Source organism: Thamnophis elegans, chromosome 3, assembly GCF_009769535.1.
Source record: "Thamnophis elegans isolate rThaEle1 chromosome 3, rThaEle1.pri, whole genome shotgun sequence".
Taxonomy (NCBI): Eukaryota; Metazoa; Chordata; class Lepidosauria; order Squamata; family Colubridae; genus Thamnophis; species Thamnophis elegans.
Genome location: NC_045543.1, coordinates 43398983 through 43419598, shown reverse-complemented (window position 1 = coordinate 43419598; position 20616 = coordinate 43398983). Strand labels below are relative to the sequence as shown.

Here is a 20616-nt window from a genome sequence, read left to right as displayed (position 1 = left end):
TCTTTGTGCCTGTCTTGTTCATTCTTTCTCTTTCAGCTCCATTCCCCTCGTCTGGCTCACCCCCTCCTTTCCCTTCTCCCTCACGTGTGGTTTTGTCTCACTGGTTTGTGTGGTCTGCCCTGTACATTCCAGTTCTTTTTCTCCTCAGGACCTGACATGTTCCCCATAGAAAGGGGATTTATCACATGGATTATGCTTTTCATTCTGGCTTTGTTTTCAAAAATCTCAACTCCCCCCCCCTTTGCTTCCCTCATTTCTCAGATATACCAACTTCACAATATATTAGCTTTTCTGGTATTTCTGACATATGTCATTCCATGAGTGTTTTTGGATTGAATCTCTTTACTAATTTCACACACAAACTAAATCACTTTCTATTACTGCTCCTAGCTGCATAAGATTAGGTCCTTATATTCCACTGTTTCATGCGTGCATGTGTGTGTTTGTGTGTCTTCTCTGGTCTTGGAAAGAAGGAGAGAGAAAGACGGACAGAAAAATACACATTTGTGTACTGTTCTCACCAGGTGGATCTCTGTGGCTGGATCCAACCACTCCATTCAATATTGCTAGATACTTTTCTCAACTTCACTCACTCTACAGAAGATGACCCTCACTGATTCCTGAAGCAAAGAATGTGTATTATGCTTAAGGGAATGCTGTAATCCCTCAGTGAAACTGCCGGGATTAACCACAGAATAGCTGCGATTCAAATCCATTCAATAATATTTTCCTTTTTAATAGTCATGAAACAAAATAATGCACTGGTATTTTAGGCTCATGTGTGTACTATTTTTGTGTATACATATTTCAGATAACCCATATAATTTAATTTATATAGACCAGAAATGTGAGAAACTGAATAATGCTGTCTAGCAGCAAATAAAAAAATATTTAATTCAGGAAACAGACAACTGGAATAGTGGGATGATCTATTCCAATCTGTATTTTAGCTGCTGTGTGGTTTGTATTCTCCTCTAATATGGCAAATTTGAAAATTTACAGCACGAGAGGCAAATCTGGCATTAGCATGCATGCCCAGCTATGTTTAATGATGAGGTAAACAGAGATCAGTAGAAATGCCTCAGAATAAAATTCAAAGGAAAAGCTTGAGAACATGTGTGAGGATGTACATCTATGGCTATAGGAACTTTGCTCAAACTTCATTCAAAGCAGTAGGTTTTTCAGCCTTTGCTTTTATGAGGAGGAGAAGGGGGAGATAAGGGGAACTGCTGGCCATTCCATTAAGCATAGAAGGGGAGAAACGTTGTGATAATCAGTTGGCTGAATCGGCAACATCTCCTTTCCCTACCTCTGATAGAGTGGTGAAGCCCATGCTCTTCTGTATGGGTCAGCTGCTCTTCTTTGTAGTAAAAAATGGAGCAGAAAAGGGGAATGAGACGTGAAGAAATTTACTACGCATGTTGTACCAAAAGCACTGATCCTGAGACAAGCTGAATGCCTGTAGCTCCAGTTTAATTGCAAAAGCTCATCCAATTTCCTTTGTTTGAGCAGCTGTCAGAATCAGACCCTATTTAATATGTGTCAAGTTATCCAGCCGTGAGAATGGAACAGAGAGGGTGGGGGTGGAGTGTCAGCTTCATAGTAAATGGCTGTGACTGAAATCCCACAGAGAGGGATTAAGGATCACTGGCGGTGTAGTGGAAGACACTGGAACCCATATAGTGTTGCTTCCACTGAGGTGGGCAACCAGTGGCCTAAAAATGCCAGGTTTGTGGATAAAACTCAGGATATGCAATAACTGAGCTAGAGCAGGTGGTTTTGATAGGTCGAGGTGGTGGTGGTCATTTATCAGGGAACACAATTATTCAGCTGTTTTACCAAGTCTGAGAGAATAACACCAAATAGGTTAGTAATTGAAGCCAAAAGAGAGTCAGTTTGGTGCTGGGTTAGGGCATGACAGCCATCTGAGTGACTTTGGCCCAGTCTCTCTCATCCCAAACTACCTCACAGGGTTATTGTGGGAAAAATAGGAGGAGGAAGGAGTATTAGGTATGTTCACCACTTTGAGTTGAGGTCAGAGTTGAGAACCCAGCTTCCAGTCAAAGCTGAAAAAGTCACAGGCCTCACTCATGGGAAAATACAGTGGGTGATCCAGTATAATCTATTCTTATTTATTTATTTATCTGTGAAATAACTTTACTGCCTTTTACCGAGGATACACATCAAAACTGCATAAAGTAACAATCAAGAGAAACAATAAAGAGTAAAAATAGAGTAGGGATAAAAATGTGAAAAGTATAGAAAAATAAAAATAAAGGAAAACAAAAATATACTATACAAAGAATGGCTTCTGACTTCTTCTTCCAAAGATATAAAAAACACTTTTGACTGTTAGTTTAAGACTATAATAAAATGTCCATTTCCTCTTCCCCCCAAAAAGGGGAAATAAATTTTAACAATCATCAAATCCATATGTCAAAATGTTATGTTTCTCCATCTCCTGCAAAAAATCTACAAAAGCTTCCAGTTATAGATGAATTTCTTCAGTGATTTTTATCTCATGTTAATCTAGCCATCGTTGTATCATTGCCAGTTCTGTCATCTTTATCAACCATTCCTTTATCAGCCATTCCTTTATTCTGGGTATTGTAGGATCTTTCCAACAGCTTGTATTTATTTATTCAGATAATCTGTGGGGCTGACCATCTCACAGAAGCAGCCCTAGGTGGCATACACTGAAGACCCCAACAATTTAAAACAATAACCCATGATGCCCAAGATCAACTCCAGTCCTAAATCCCCACAACAAAGCTTGAGTAACCTGGCCCAAATGCTGGGGAGAAATAGCCAGGTCTTGGGAGCTTTACAAAAGGTTAAGAGGTTATGGCCAACTGAATCTCTGGGGGATGCTATTTCACAAAGCAGATGCTGCCACAGAGAAGACACAACTCCTGGATTCAACAAAATGACATTGTTTGATATAAGGGACCTGGAGCATGCCCTTAGATCTTGTGAGGGAGCAGAAACAAATTAGTCCCACTGTAGCCTGGCCTTATATCATGTAGGGCTTTATAGATGACAACCAGTGCCTTGAATTGCACCTGGAAGTCTATTGGGAGCTCATGAAGCTTGCACAGGCACATGTACACATAATGGGAGATGCAAAAACTGTCCATGGCCCAAGCTATAAATCTCCTGAAAGCTGAAAATCCAAAAGAGCCAAAAATCCGAAGTCCATCGAAGTCGCAAATATATGTGAAAAGCAGGGGAAATGATAACAAGAAGAAAGGAATAACCAAATGGAAATGGCTTTGGTTTTTATGCTGAAACATGAAATATAGAAGATTTAAGAGGAGCGAGTGAAGAGAATTATGTTTTCTTTTTATTTACCTAGAAAATTATATCACATAGCATAAGGACATTGAAGGGATTTTTTGTAAAAGGACTATCGTTTCAGAATTGTCTGTGGCTAATTCAGAATTATAATACATACGTGGAACTATTGAATCAGTAGCATTGTATGAATCTAGCTGATCCTGTGCTGGCTATGAAATCAAGTGAACTGAGGTCTTTGCTTCATCCAGTATTTACCAGAGGGTAAATAGTTCTGTCTTCATCTTATTACCCCTCATTTCTAAAATGTGCTGAGTAAGGACAGCAATCTGTCCTTTTGCTTTAATCTGAAAATATTTTGCTGATGTACATATTAGAGTAGGTAGAGGTCGCAGTTATTCAAGTATGGGTCAACATTGTACGCTTTGAAAGGTCTCCATTGATAAATGCCTATCCAGGAATTTTGGCCAATCATAGATCCTAAAAATGTGTTTATGTGGTTTCAGATATGTAGTATTCCTTTTAGAGCTATGGAAAATTGATGTTTGACTCAAAAGTTGATAAGCACAGGTTATTTTTTCTTACATATCTATTTTTTTTCTTTATACAGGAAATGTTGCAGATGTTCCCATAGAACTACCCATTTAAATAAAAGAAACACTTCATATATGATTAGTTTTCTAAATGTTATGCATTTAATAAGCACAGATGACCCCAAGTCAAACTTGACCCTTGATGCTCACGTTCATGAAGTTTTTCTGGCAACAACACATAAGTAGCTTGACACTGTGGCTTTTTCAGGGTTTTTATTTGTCTTTGTATTTTCACTATGAAGTGAAACCTAAAAACTTGATGTTCCCTTGTGATCCCTCATCCAGGTCCTTCTTTATTTAACTTCTGAATCCAGTCAAGGCCAGCTATCTGCTGAGGTGACTAAAGAGGAAACAAATGAGTGAAAGTCACCCTCATCTCTGGTGACCAAATCATATCTTCTGGAATATAATGCATTTTAGCTCTCTTGTACATAACTTTTCAAAATCCATATGAGAATTCCAAATTCAAATGCTTATCCAAATGTAAAGAAAGCATTATTCTACATTGAAAATTAGGCCATTGCAAGAACACCTTGGAAAATGTTGTTTGAGATATAGTTGATTTCTATAATCATGGAGTTGGATACGTAGGACCATGAAATATTACTTCTCTCCCAAAAGTGGTACAGAAAGGGCTATGCCTTAATGGGCTATGCCAAATAATGGACACATTAATGAATTTTGAGTATTTTCTTAAAATATTTAAGTTTAGTCTGTAGACTATATATTTGTATTTAATTTGCATCTCAATTAAAGCTGGGCATGTGAAAAAAAAAGTTCGGTTCTCAATCAGTAAGATCAAGCTTGCTTGCTGTTTGTTTGTTTGTTTATTTATCATATGCTGCCCATCTTGCCTAAAAAAAGATGGGGAGGAATGGAGTAAGATGCACACGGGGGTGGGATGTTATCTTATTCTATTCACCAACTACAAAATTCCACACCCACATTGAGGCTCCAGGCCAGATTGCAGAGCTATGTCTTTAGGCCTTTTTCAAAGGCCAAAAAGGTCTGTGCAGATCTTCTTACCTCAGGGGACACAATGCTCCAGAGGGCTGGAGCCATGACAGAAAAGGCTCTTCTGAACTCGTCAGCTGGAATTGACTGACAGGGTTTGCAGCATGCCCTTTTGTTAGTGCAGGTGGGGCCATCCCATGGTTCCTCAGATATTTTACATGGATTATGCCCTTTATAAATTAGTATGCAACACTTTTTTTGTATTTTCCACAATCTATTTTTTTTCATTTTTTAAAAAGGAATTATCAGAGTCTAAACAAATATGGTACCTCATTTGGCGAAAGAATTCCCACAGAATTTTAGGAGCAATTTGTCATGTCTACAATGAAGAACAGCTGTCAAAATATGTCACTTAGACATCCTCTCCACTTTTTTCAGTTTAAAGAACTATAAATTTAGCCATACTGTGCTACTTTTTTTTTTACCTCTGTTATGTACATGTCAAAATAACCATTTGTGAAAGTCACAAATTAATCCAATGTAAAACTTGACCTGGCTCTCTCAGAAGAGCAGAAACAAGCAAGTTTCATTTTGAAGCTTATTGAAGAATTCAACACTGATTTAACAATGATTTTAATTTCAATAATCTCGTACCAGAACTGGAAGGCAATTGGGTTAAAAATTTCCAGTGAATACAAATATTTGAGTTAGTATGGTTTTTGTTTATGGGGCCTTTGTGGTATGATGTATATTTCTGTTTCAGTTTTGCATATTGAACCATAACCTGTGTGTTAATTGCTATAGGTGCTAATTTACTAGATAGCTATACTTGGAATATTTTTTCTTTGAGGAGGAATGGATGAGATGACCCTTTGTAACTTATCCTTTGCATTCTGTTTTTAGATTCATAGGAACAGAAAAAAGCATCTATAAATCTAACCAACGCAATCGCCTTCAAGTTTCTCAAATCAACTTATTTCTAGAAGATTCTCTGCATGGCTCAAGTTGTTGCAAAACATTTAGAGTTATAGTGTAATGTGTGCGCATAATGATTTACAGAGGATTGTGGTCAGCCTTTCTGAGCTACCTACAGCTGCCTTAAATTATAGCTACAACGTAGGAATTACTTATTTAGAAAATTCGTAAGGCTGCCCATTTTAAATACATAAATTGAATAACAAATTAAAGAAAACAATACAATATAATCCCATACCAAAGTTAAAAAAACAATCCAATAGAAAACAATGTTAAATCCCTCCCACCAAAGCACCATATAGCAATTTGCTGAAAGAAACAGGCTTCCATTGGGTTCCTTTAAGATCCTGACCCTGATGTCTGCAGGAAAAGCCATGTCTTAACAACCTTCTGGAAGGCCAAAGGAGTTGTGGCACTTCAAATCTCAGTGAAGAGACTGTACCATTCAGCAGGGAGAAGGGATATCTCCTCACATTATTTACTTAACTGTTGCATCTAGGGGAATGGACAATAATCATCAGATGACCTCACAGATAACTCTCACGCAATACAGGAATTTAAACATAATAATTGGGATCTTGAACTGCATACTGGAAGGCAGTATAATGTGTGCAGCAGTGATGTTGCACAGGCAAAGTTTGGAACACCTAAAACTACTACATCCTGAACCAGTTGGTATCTGAATGTTTTTCAAGGGCAAACCTATATATGGATGGACTATTGCCTTAATCCAACTGGGACTAAAATATAAATGACAGCGAGTAGAACTTCTGGTCCAGGAATGCATCCAATTAGCACATTAGATAAATCTGTGCAAAACACTTGGTCCATGGCTGTCACTTGGTCAAGGTTGCTGCTGGTGGTTTCATTCTATAAAGGTCTAAGGCAGGGTTACCCAACACCCAGGCTGCCAACCGGTACTAGTCCATGGCCCGGAACCAGGCCATGCAAGTGAGTGAAGTTTCATCTATGCATGTGTGGGATCTAGATTGTTTTCCACTGAACCGGTCCCTAGTATCCAAACAATGCTGGTCTAAGGCATTGTTTCTCAACTTTGGCTATTTTAAGATCAGAGGTGGGTGGCTCCGGCCACCCACCCAAACATTTCTGCGTATGCACGCGTGTGTGCACGAGCAAACCAGTAGTAAAAAAGATGGAAACCTACCACTGTTTAAGATGTCTGGATTTCAATTCCCAAAATTTCCTAGCCAGCCATGCTGGTTGGGAAATTCTGGAAATTGAAATCCACACACCTTAAAATGGCTGAGGTTGAAAACCATTGGTCTAAAGAATCTGCCGGACTGTCTCTTTCATACAGAATTGTCCTACCCCAACAAAATAAATTAGTGACACCCCCATTATTGAGGGGTCGAAGAGAGTGGGAGCAGTTGCTCTGTGGCAATCCCTTTCCTTTGAAATAATTTGCCCTTGGTCTTGTAGAGATTAGTAAAAACTGACTTGTTCTGGAGGGCTTTTAGAGAGCGATTAATAGAAACCATCTGCATTTTACGTTGTGGCTCTGTGTTTCTTGTTTTGGTTGCAATCCTGCTTTTTTATTCTGCTGTGAGTCTGTGTAGATTGTGATCTATATTAACCAACTAAATATGCTACCCAATGTTACCTTGTGGCTACACAAAGGATGCTTGTGGGAACAGTAAGCTTTTCAGATGTATAATCCTATGCCTAACTTCCAAGGAACCCTGGCTTTCTCTGAAACATAATCTAACAACTCCTGATTCAGTCCAGAGTTAAATGGCTTTAATTATGCTAAATATATCCGGTTCTTGAAATCTTTCCATGAGCGATGGATATTTCATAGCAGGAACTTTGGTGGGAGATTGCTGGTTTCAGAGGCTGTGAGTCCAGTGAGCTACCATAGAGAAACAGAGAGGACTATGGTTTTGAATCAATAACATTCTAAGAAAAACCTGGCTATTATAGAAATTTACCCTAAAAACAAGCAAAATGATATGAAAGGACATGGAAGATCTAACATGTTCATTCTTCTTGTCCTGCCTTATTTGTTCCTTGGATACCAAACTGTACTCCAGTGCAATTTTGTGATTTATAGGGTCAGATCTGAGGGCTGTGGAGATCCAAATCACTACTCAGATTATGACTGTGATCCAAATCTTACTCTTTCAGGATAACCTCAGCACCAAAGACTATACAGGTAGTCCTCGACTTACAACAGTTCATTTAGTTTTACACTAAACTCGAAGTTATAACAGCACTGAAAAAATTGACTTATTATGACCATTTTTCAGACTTATAACCATTGCAGCATCCCCATGGTCATGTGATTTACATTCAAATGCTTGACAACTGACTCACATTTATGATCCTTGCAGTGTCCAGGGTCACACCTTTTGCAAACTTCTGACAAGCCAAATAAATCGGAAAACCAGATTCACTTAACAACATGTTGCTAATTTAACAACCGCAGCGATTTACTTAACAAATGTAGCAAGAAAAGTTGTAAAATGGGACAAAACTCACTTAACACATTTCTCACTTAGCAACATAAAATATTGGGCTCAATTGTGGTTATAAGTTGAGGTTAGCTATAGTTAGGAGAAATGGTGGGAGACTGTGAGGAGAAGAAGTTACAAATGAGATAAAATGGCATCTCTACTTGTGTCACAGATTGGTCATGAGAACTTGCCAACTTTGTTGTTGGCTTGTTGGTTCTCCTGATAGAGAACCATTACTATTTAATCATCTTATTTTCTTTACCACATGTGCTAGCTGTGGTACAGTGAATTTGTACCTAATTCTGAAACATGCTCTCATGCAATTTAGCTTTTAAACAAATGTAACAAAATCCAGATGGCTGCTTTTGTTAGAGAAAAGTTATTTCAGAAGGGGGCAATTTGGATCCAAACATATGGGAAGTGTATATGTGTTTAACTCTCTCATTGTCTATGGTTTTTCTCTAGCTACTCTTTCCTTTCCCATAGGATTCCTGAAGTATGTTTATCTTATGTGCACTATTTGGCTGGTAAAATACCCGCTGCTTGGCCCGATCAAGCAAAAGTAGTTCAACGCATTTTCAGTTTTAAAGTCTGGAAAATGTGAAATTATATGGAAGCTGTGATTGCATGACTCAATGGAAAATATCCAGATTTGAGGTTTGCATTTTCTAAATTGTTTGGAAAAGTACCTTTTAGGAAGTTCAGGTTTTGATATTTTACAAGCAGCCTTGAAAATTGTATAGTAGTACGTCCAGACTGAATAAAAGTGTAAATTAAAATAGACAGAATGATAAATAGAGAATGTTAGAACCACGGAAATAATAGATATAAATATGATACTGTATGAATATGTATGTATGAACAAGAGATAAATGGTCAGAACTAGGAGGTATAATATTATGTATATTGTATAAATAGCTGATACAACCAGTATAGCGTTGTTGCAAAGATGAAGAAAAATGTACATAAAAACATTTTTTAAAAATGCGAAGTAGTAAGTATACTGTTCTGTCATAATTGAGAAAGCCGAACATACACATTTTAATTGGTGGATTATTCAACTACAGCTAATCGCAGGGAACTAATTTCACCTTTCGCAAATATAATTGGTTGGAATTGAAAATGAGTATTTGCTGCTGCTTCTGGAACCTCCCAGCAAGAGAGAATGAAAGTATTCAAAAATAAAAAGAGCAATTGCCTTTTTGTTCAATGGTAAACTATTTCCCACTTTCTTCAATACTCAAACTTGGAATCTAGGCTAATATCTTGGCCAGGGGCCAAATTACTTATGTTGAAGACAATTCCTTAATTAACTGGCAGCCTTAACTTTACCAGAAAGAAAACTTCACATTGAGCTTTTATGAAGGGCTTCCTGCTGAGAAGTCGCCTCAGCGGGTCCACAGGTATCCCCACCGTTTGTTACGCCCTGCGGCCAGCAAGAATCTTTATGGTCCCCGGTCCTGCTGCAGCCTGAAGCTGGGCGCGACCGAATTCGGTGACGAGGTGGCGACGCAGGTGGCGGCGCAAGAGCCCGACTGAGTCCAGGTACCTTTTGGCTTAGAGCTCCAGCCTTGGGTGCGTGGCTGGGGGTTTCGACTGAAGGAGCCTTTTGCCCGCAGCCGGGAAGGGTGCACGACAACAACTTTGCGGATTCCTCGCAAGATTGCTGCTGCTACTGCTGGTTGGGAGCGCGGAAGGTAGGGCAGGGCCTCCGCTTGGAGCTCCGCCTTCAGGACGCTGAGCTGCTCCGTTTGGGGCCGAGGAAGCCGGTGCGAAGCGAGGAGGAAAGACCACGGCTGCCCTCGCGGGGGTCTGCTTGCAAGAGAATCAGATTGGAGCCCCCGCAGCTTCGAATCGCGGCATCCCCACAATCTCGCTCGGAGCAGGGAATTTCTTGCAAGGGGAGCGAAGTCCCGAAAAGAAGCGCCAAGCAGGAGCGTTAGTGGAAAGAAAGCTAGCTGGCAGAAAGGCGCTTTGACAGAAAAAAAAAAGGCTGGTAGCCACAAGGCGCCTCCCGTCCCAAGCCAAAAATCTGGACTGGCCGTCAGACTCCGGATTTGGCGAGTGAGAAAGGCCGGGCCAGAAAAGGGGGACCCGGAATCCCTGCGTTGGGCTATGAGAACTCTCTCCCAGGATTGCTTTAGGAGCCCAGACAACAGGCTGGCTGGGCGGCCGGCTGGCAGGTTCCCGTCTCGCGGAGGCGCTGTGTGGAAAGGTTGCTGTTAGCGAGATCCGAGTGAGTGGGATCCTTTCAGGGATCCCGAAAAAAATATATGTCTGAGCGAGAAAGAGGAAGGGGAACGGCGAGAAAAGAGCAATCGGAGGAGCACTTTTCCAGGATCTCATCTCCGCCACAGATTTGAGAGACCCTTCTCCGCTTTTCTTTTTCCCAGTGAGATCCTCCCACTTCTGATAGAGCATCCTGACCGCACCAGCCAGGTGGGTACTTCGGAGCAGAGTTGAGGGCAAACTGCTCAATTTCCCTGCCTGCCTTCCTGCTTGGGGAAAAGGGTCCTGGGGCCCATTGGAGAACCTGGAAGTGTGGCCCTTAGGAGGTTGAGTCCATTGTAGCTTGGGTTCTGCTTCCTCCCTTTTCTTTTCTACAGATCAAGCTTCTTTCTTGTGTCAGATGGCTTGGCTAAAGGGGGAGGGAAGTGGGGAGAAGAGGCATAATTGAAAAATCAGGTCATGATTTCAAACTGCTGCACAGCTGGCTCGTGGCTGTTCCATGTTCAGCAGAGAGGCAGCCCTTTTTGCTGTGTTTTATTGTTGTTGGATACACTTCTGTAGCGATAATCTTCTCTCTCTCATTCTCTCTTTTCACCCCACCAACCCCCCAAAATTCTGGAAGGTTTATGAAGAGCATCTGTTGAGCTGTGCTTGACTTGTTTTCCCCCACTCCACCCCCAGGATGAGATCTGTGTCTGTTGGGGGAAATTGCATCCTGTTAGATAAATGCATATTCCTTTGTGTGCCGGGCAAAAAGAGCCTGGGGAGAATTGGGGGTGCAATGGAGTTGAGGCGTCTCTAAGAAGAAGTGGGGGTTGAGGGTCTCTAAGGAGAATAGAAGAATGCCCTTTCATGGGAGGGTTTGAGATACCAGCTGCCTCACCTTGCACCTTTATTGCCCTGCTAATATATTTTGAATTCCTGGAGAGAAGAGGGGTTTGCAAACATCTGTGGTCTCTTTTTCACAGCATAGGTCAGCTTGCTTGCATCTCTCCCTCTTCTGTGAAAAAGAAATTCTTCTCAACCCCATTGCAATGTTGCAATGCTTCCCTTTGCCTGACAGAAAAAGCAAATGGATATTAGAGACAGTATTACTTACATCACCTGGAATTCCCCCTCCATTTGCCCTGGCCTGAAGGGGAGGGGGAGGGAGAACCCCCTTTTATTAGAAACACGAGTCAAAACATGAAACTTGTCAAAAGCTTTCTTAAATCACAGCTAATCCGCCCTGCTAGGCTGGTCCAGACTGGCTCCCCGCTCTCTATTATGTGGGATACACAATGAATGATTTTTCCTGTCTTTGCACAGATTATGCATTGCATTTACAAAGGCAGTGGGAATCACACAGACATGGATTTGTTAATCCAGTGGGAAGCTAGTATGATCTGCTACCATGCTTTTAGATTGGTTGATAGGGCTGTGGTGGCCATTGGTCTTTTTCTACACAATCCAGTGGTGTTTATGTGAGATGCTTTTCTGTGTTTCTTCTGGTTTCAATGTCCAGTTTTCCATGCCTTGTGACAGGGAGGAATTGTTTCTGACTGTGCAAGGCTTACTATGTTGTAGCTGCAAATGCTGAAGCTTGCAGGATCCAGCCCTCGCACCAATAGCCTAAGATGAACATTCTGTGGTAACCTAAGTGTAGGGTGTACATTTCTGGAACAAATGACTTTTTTTCAGAGACTGACTAGAAGGGGATTTGAAAGAAGAACCATTGGTAGTTTTGTATCTATTAATCCCCATTCAGTGCTGTTAAGCAGATTTATACACTTTAAAAAAATCTGCAAAACCAGTTTGAACCAGAGGTAATAGTGGAACAAATATATGTTGTGTGTAGCTTGAAAAGGGCTGCCTCTCTCACATGCCTTTTCAGCACTCTCAATTTACATAATTTATACAGTCTAGGAGCAGTTTAACCCTGAATCTGTTTATACGATTGCAGCCTTATGTGCGGTAGTGCAGAACATACAGTGACATGCTGGGTTCCATTCGGCACCTCTTCCTTGGGGAAGTTGCCACCTGCCATTCAGTTTTTGGACTTTTTGCTGTACAGTTCCATGTGCAAGACGCTCCTGTTTTTTTGGTATGAATGGATAGAATTGTAAAATGTTCCAGAACTGGGCTGTGCAGACAGATGAATCCAGCTGAGCTGCCCACAACTGCTTACTTAAAACCATCCCTGAGGTGAAGTTATTTTTGCCTCTTATGAAGTTTCTCTACCAAAGCACACACAAGTGACAACTTGCATTGGACAACACAGCTGTCCAGTTGTACTTAGACACGTTTCACTGCCCGGCTCAAATCAATTTGGTGTTTTCCCGAGCAAGTTGCTTGCATTCTTCTGTTGGTGGGAAATTGAGAATATATTTCTCCTTTTAGAAATATTTTAGAGGTTGAAACAAATATTAGTATAGACTTTCTTCGCCTATGGAGGTTCTCAATCATCCAAGTCATGGTTGTCCCAAAAGTGCTTTTTCAAAAGGCAACTGGACTTTGTTTTTCCTTGAAGACATTTCACTTCTCATCCAAGAAGCTTCTTCAGTTCTCATCCAAGAAGCTTGTTTCAGTTTTGAGAACTGAAGAAGCTTCTTGAAAGAGAAGCAAAATGTCTTCAAGGAAAAAGAAAGGTGCCTTTTGAAAAAGCACCTTTTGGATATAGGCTTTCTTAAACTCTTTTATCCCTTTCCAATTCTGTGCCAAAATATTGCTGTGATCATACCCTTTTTTCCCTTATCTACTGGTCTTAGATTGGATAATCTCACTTTTGCTATGCACATATAACATCCTATTCACCCTAATGGTGCTTGTGCAAGTGAATTTCCCTGTTAGATGATCCACGTGCGTGCAAACTCCCTCTCTTTATCACACTTTGCTGCTCCTACTAGCAGCAAAGTCTGTTCCCTGCATTGGCTGGCAGAGCTTCCTCAGTTGACCCAAGACCTCAACAGAAACAGAAATTTTTACTGCCAAGATGGAGCAAGATTGCTGCTCCCCATGTCTTGCATGCTGAACTTATTATTACTGATTATTATTGAACTTAATTGCATTGTTTTCCCTTCTCTGAGTTGACCTTATTTCTGGTCACTTATGTACTTGGGCCCATGATATTTCTTGTCATGATATGGATTTACCCAAGTATTTCTCCATCTTAAGATATATGGACTTCAACTCCCAGAATTCCTCAGCCAGCATGCTAGGGAATTCTGGGAGCTAAAGTCCACATATCTTGAGATTATTGAGTTTGAGAAACCCCAGACTAGCCTACCTGAACTTCCTAGAGCACTTCCCATTCAAATACTAAGTTGCTTAGATAGTATAGCTTGTGACTGTAATAGGCATATTGCCAGACTAAAACAGGAATCTTGCTGGATCAGAAAAAAGTCTTATCTGTCTGCTTTCATCATTGTTTTCCAAAATGGTAGTTTGATGCTTCAGGGAAGGGTTTTTTTTTTTTTTTTGCATTTTGTGTGTATTGATATTTATTCCATGGACACTTGAGCCAAAGACCAGAAATATATTTTATAGCATATCCTGTATCCTCTGATTTGCTTCAGTTTTGGCCATGGTGCTCTATTAGAGACTGAAGTCCCAATGCAAGTAATCTTGAGGTGGTTTTAGGGTGTTTTTTTTTAATTAATTGAACTGTGGATTATCTATCAGTTTTGAAAGACCAATCTTCTGAAAAGGGCAAACATATTAAACAAAGCTATCCTGTGAAATATAGCTGGTCTACTGATTGTTATTCAACATTCCTAATTATTAGTACCACTCCAATGCTCCGAATTTAGTGGTTGCTTGTAGTTTCAATCTTACCTCCAGTTTTGCTCTCCGGTAATTTTACAGGACCTTCTAGAATCAAAGCATATTCCAGACTTTCTGATTACCATGTTATGGTCTCACCACAAATGTTTCTCCATATATCAACCCTGGTTATGTCTGATGGCCTTAATGTGCCAGAGCTGCTCACAATCTGGGTTCCTTGGACACATTCTATCAAGAACATCTGTTTACAGAAGGGTATAATACTGGCATGAAGTTTATTTGATAGGGATGGATCTGTTGTTGATGGTCAAGGACACATGCCAGTGTAGGCAATCTGTTACCTTCATTTTTTCTTGCATAACCTTGATCCTCTTTGACTTCATTACCAACATGGTATCCTACAAAACACATGATTTTTAGTAGAAGGCTAAAGTAGGCTTTGTATGGTTTACAATAAAGCAAAAACCCCACCTCCATCTAGAAAACCAGAACCATACATGCATAGGATGACATCCTACCACTTTGTCTTGCATAATTGAAGACTAATGTCCTCCCCTAGTACTAAACTTGTTTGCCATATTATATGCAGTCTGAGCTACAAATGAAATCCTTTGTGGATGGAATCCCATTTCTGCCAAGAATGCTGAGTTTTGAAGCCTTGTAAATTATGCAAACTCACATAGTTTGTCTTTTCATAATCCATAATGCTAATTTTACTAGACTGCTTCTGCTGATTTTGGAATGGGAAGGAAGTTTCGACGTTGGTCATGGAAAATCTTGTTTCTTGATTTTAAAAATCTTTACATCTTCAAGAACCTCTCCTTCTCAAAGAAAGCTAAACTTTGTGCAATAAAAATGCATTGAACACTGCCAAATTGCTATATTTTTGTGGGCCTGAGTATAATAGTCACATACACACACATTTTCTGATTCAGCAAGGATTTATAATATGATTTGATTATATATTGATTTCTGGATGCTATTTACCAATAAATTATCAAAGGGAGAAATTACATGGTTTTACTCTGAGGTATTTGTTATACAATCCATATTGTCTATTAGTAATAATTATGTAGGATTATTTAAACTTGTTTTGTCACTTGCAAAAGTTAAGCTACCAAATCTATCTACTTTAGTTATTCCTCAGTAGCGTCTAGTATATTTTTAGGCCCATTTTTTTAAAAAAATAACCTGTTCTTGATCTTCACAGCTTGGAGCTGTGGGACTTGTGGAATTACTTTTTCCCACATATATGTAATCAATTTTTTAATGCCTTATATATTACCGTGCTACTTTTTGTATTTATACTTTGTTGGAAGCTGCCATGTGAAAACATTCTGTAAGAGGCTAGGTAACCTGTAAACACTTAAGAATAATAATGGATTTCTTTTCCCTAGGGAGACAAGCTTGCATATAAGTACCTGTCATTTATAAATCAACAATTTTGCTTTGTTTCACCAGATCTATCTGCACATACTTATAACAGATGCAAAGCAGAAGCAAAGAAAAAATTTCTATATGTGGTTTCCTGGAGGGGATATCTGTCTGTTATAGGAAAGACAGCAGATTAAAATGTATAAATTTCGAATATTATTACTTCTCTTTCTTTTGTAAAAAAACTAAGGCATATATATGTGTGTGTGTGTGTGTGTGTGTGTGTGGTTTGTTGGCTTTGTTGCTGTAAGTGGGTTGATTAAATTTTACTGATTTTATCTGTAGTGCCTTTGATGTAAAGGATGAGGGCAATGCCGTTGTCTTGTACTGTGTCTCGATTCTTGGGGGGAGTCTCCCTTCGGATTAGATTGGTAATTGTTTTTCTTTGGAATCCGTTGGAGATTAAGAGTGTGAGAGTGTGTAATTCAGTTTTCAGGTGGTCTTTGTGGGCTAGGCGTTTGGTTCTGGAGATGAGATAAAATCAGCAAAATTTCAGCACTGACCAAAAAATAGCCAACATCTTAAGAAACCCCAGAGACAAGATCCAGCTAGAAAACCAAGGTGTCTACGAAATACCATGCAAAATCTGCCCTGCCACATACATTTGACAAACTAATAGGAGAATAAATGCATGCATCGCAGAACACAAGAACGCAGTCAGAAAAAAAGAAAAAAACTTCCTCCCTTTTCTAGCACCTTAAAGCAACAGGACATGAAATTGATTTTGAAGGAACCAAATTAATCTCCAAAACAGAACACTTCAACAAGAGAATAATTATGGAAGCCATCGAAATAGAGAAACACCCCCACAAATGAATAAATATCTCCCGCCTACATCTGGAAACCAGCCCTAGTCAACAACCGAACCCCAATCCACCACCCAGGTTGTTAAACACAAAAGAGCAACAGACACACAGCCAGCACCTCAGCAACACAGGATGATACGAAACAGCCGACCAATCTACAAACATCAACTCCATCTATCAATCAGGATGCAACTACACAGCCAATCAACCCACTTACAGCAACAAATCAGCACTCCACACACCCCACCAAGATTTATAGAACGCTCCGACCACGCTTTACTCACACAAGCACAAAGCCGAAAACACTAGCCTGAAGATGGCGAGTGGGAGCTCGCCGAAACGTTGCCAATCTCAATCTTATATATATCCTTTGAACAGATGTGTTGTAAGGGCTGTTTCAGGCACACATGTGAATTCCTTGCATATTGCAATTTTCAATGTGTCCCATAGAGAACTGTTGCACAATAGAAATCTATGTGCAACTTTACAGATAGATCCAAATCAGCATCTTCCTTTTTTAGACTCATGTGTTTGATGAATGGGAAAGCAGGATTGGGCTCTAAGCTCCACTGGTAAGTTTATACATCTCTCCAGCACTGCCTATTAGTGTCCATTTGGTTGTATATGCATGCTCAGGAAAGGAAAAACTCATGTGCCTGAGCTTCAGAGGTGGTATTCAGCTGGTTTGGACCAGTTAACCCAACTGGTCGTGGAAATCACAGGTGGACCCGCCCACCTACCCAGGCTCTATGCCGTCCTATTTTGACATGTTTCAAGCCAAAGCACATGCCTGGATAGCCGAGCACATGCATGGATGGGGCGAGTGTGAGCGAAGTGTGCATGCATGCTCACATTTGCAAATCGGTAGGGAAAGTAAGTGAATACCACCCCTGCTGAGTTTCTATGGGAACTCTGTTCCTAGATATCTGTGTAAACCACTCTCAGAAGTAGGTGCTGCCTAGTATATAATGGACAGGGAAGAGACAAAAAGCCTTATGCTTGTTTGTAATCTTTGGTTTGGATGATTGGCTGACCGAGACCGTAGCACTGTTTCTAAACAGATGCAATTTAGATACCCTCATGCTGAATCCAAACAAGAGATATGATTAATTATCAAGACCCAAATAAAAAATGATACACGGGCAGCTTCTAAAATAAGATGGCAAAAGGTGAGCAATTCATGGCTTAGAAGAGAGATGGATTGATGCAGCTCCTGGAGCTGCTCGTCATTTATTGTTGAGGTTTGATAGCAAACTACCCCACTGAATTTCCAAAGGCAAAGGGAAATAGCAATAATGTGTTTGTTAGATGTATATGTTGCTTTCCTTTCAGGAGGTCAAGGTAGAATATAGCAGTTTCTTCTCCCATTTTCCCGCCTCAGCAACCATCCTATGGTAAGTTGAGGTAGGGCTCCAGTTTGGTGTAGTGATTAAGGTGCTGGCCTAGAAATCAGGAGACTGTGAGTTCCAGTCCCACTTTAGAAGCAAAGCCAGTTAGATGACCTTGGGCCAGTCACTCTTTCTTAGCCCTAGAAAGAAGGCAATGGCAAATGACTTCTAAGAAAACTGCAAGTACTTTTATCTCTGCAGTTGCCAGGAATCAAAACTGACTCAAAGAACACAATACACCAAAAAGTGAGGTAGGCTGACCTGAGAGAGAGTGACTGGCCCAAAATCCCCCAGAGAGCATCTCAGGGGGAGTTTGAACTTGGGTGTCTCCAATACCAGTGCAATTACTTAACGATTGTATCACAATCTAATAATCTATGAAATTATCCAGGGTGATATATAATTAAAACTCAGAGGTATTTTGGAATCGAACTGGTTTTTTTTAAAAATTATTTTCTGTCTTTTTAAAAATCTCTTAATGACAAAAAACCTCCTAAATGTGGGTTTTCTTTTTGTTAAAATATAAGCTGGTCAAAGACCAAAGCAAAGATGATGATGTTGTTTAAATATATACAGTTCTTTTGGAAGCAGTTTAAGAAAAGAAATATATGGCAAAAATAGTTATGCATCTGTGTTGTACTGTCTGGTAAAGCTTATACATGTTCTTTCTGCACGTGGTGGGAGCATCTGGCTGGCACTTCTGGAAGCAAAATATTTATTTTACATTTTCATTCATTTGTTTGATTAACTACGGCTTTGAATGTTTTTTTTTTTTAAAAAAAACTCTGGCTCTGCTCACTTTCATCTTTGCTTCACTGAGCTATTCTTACTGCTCTTGTTTGCACTTTGCACAAAATTGAATATAACTATTGGATCAAAAAATAGTTGTTCTCCCTAATCGAGAAGGAATCCTTTTTTGCTTTGACAAAAAGTGAGCTTGCCTCTTGTGGGTGTTTTTTTGCCTGCCAAAAAGATAGAATTAAGAAGAACCTTGCAATAACTGTTCAGAAATTTAGAAATACTTGAAAAACTTCTACAGATTTGCAGTTTGAAGTCTAGCAATCTCTCCACCAAAACACCCCCCCCCCCAAAATAACAACAGGTGGTAGGATTTTTTTCATTTTGGGAAAAAACCCAACAGCAATTAATTATGATTTGTTTTTTTTTAAACTGTACTATTTTGGAATATTGATCTTTTGCAAATGAACCCTTAAATTGCAAATGGCTTTTTAAAAATGCTGTCAGATGAGAGTGTCTCACAGTTCCTGGTTGTTGCGCTGAGATAAATTTCCTGCGCTGGGAGAGAATGGTACAGTGTTGCAGAGACACTTTTCTTGCCCACAGGTTGAAAAGGAACGCAGCCTAGCAAAAGCTTTACCAGTTGATTCATCTGATTGTATAAAGTGGCCCTTCCGCAGCTGGGCTCTTCTCTTGTATTAAGCCTTGAAGGAGGTCTTGCTAATTGATGAGGTGTAAATGGCTTTGTCAGAGAGCTGCTTGTAATTCCAAAGGGACACCTGCTTATCCGTTTACACATGTCCCTGCAAAGATTCCCCCCCCCTTTCCTGTACACAAAATACTGCTCTGTACTGTTCCCTTTCCATCACCTCTTTGTCTGAGAAACTCGGCTGCCTGTAGCTTGTTAACCTCCTCTGGCTTTTCACATTCTCTCCCTTCTTCCCTCCTTCTCTGTGTGTTCCCCATCTGGGAAGGTCACACAGAATTGATGCAGGGCAAGATTGCTCCAACACGTTTTTTTAAACAGCACCTGCTCATTACACCTCCCTTGCCATCCTTCTTGCTTTCTCTTCTGAGCCTCAGTCATTCTGAACATGCACTGCCATTTGTGCACTCATCTTCACCTCTTTCCTACATCTTCGAGCAGAAATCCATCATGTGGCAATAATTAATGCACAGATCTAGCTTCCTAGTTAACTCTGAGACCTCAAGGCTGTATCAGTATAAACTAGTCAGTGTCTAAATATGTGGATCATTTTATTAATCCTTGTGTCTCTGAGAACTTGACTGTGTAGGTTTAGCCAGCTACATCTTTCCTGAATTGATTGTTGGGGAGAAATTTTCATCAGTTTATCAGAAAATTAAGAGCACTCTTGTTTATTTGGGATCCTGTGGCCGTTAAAATTTAACAGCTAAATTACCGTAACTCACATCTCCTTCAGTGCTCTTTCCTTTTACTTCGCGATAGCTAATTATAATTTCCAAGGAGTTCTAATTTGTCCTTAATTCAGTCTCTGTGTAAGAGAAACTGTATTATAGGTGGAGAGATCATAAGAGAGATCATAGGTGGAACAAAATGGCTTTTTTGTTTTATGAAATGCTTTTTAAATTATAACTATGCAAGGAAAAAAGTAGTTAAAACCAAATGGACTTCTGTGACAGGTGTAGAAACCATATGGTATGTCATATACCCAGAACATAATATGGACATCTTAATGTTGACCATTGGAGAATTGTCAAGTACAGCCACCAACTGTTATGCCATTAATATGAGGGTGGAGTTCCTGCAGGGAGATTTTTAAGAAGTCAAGGTAACAGCTACCTTGATCAAAGCCCAACCAATTTTTGATCCCTTCTCTGAAGTATGAGGGAAAAATTAACATTAAATTGCACTTAATGAGTTTATCTGTATTTATAGATCATGTGCGGTTCTGAAATCTTGTGAATGGATTAAAAAAAAGGACAAACA

General features: G+C 39.9%; 1 protein-coding gene across 1 annotated transcript in view; it reads left to right on the top strand.

The window, feature by feature from the left end:
- The first annotated feature begins 10000 nt into the window (after positions 1-10000).
- LOC116506705 (ephrin type-B receptor 5-like) overlaps positions 10001-20616 on the top strand; it is a 182524-nt gene continuing 171908 nt past the window's right edge. The window contains 1 exon segment of the mRNA XM_032214573.1: positions 10001-10729. The gene's annotated coding sequence lies outside the window, so the exon portion shown is untranslated.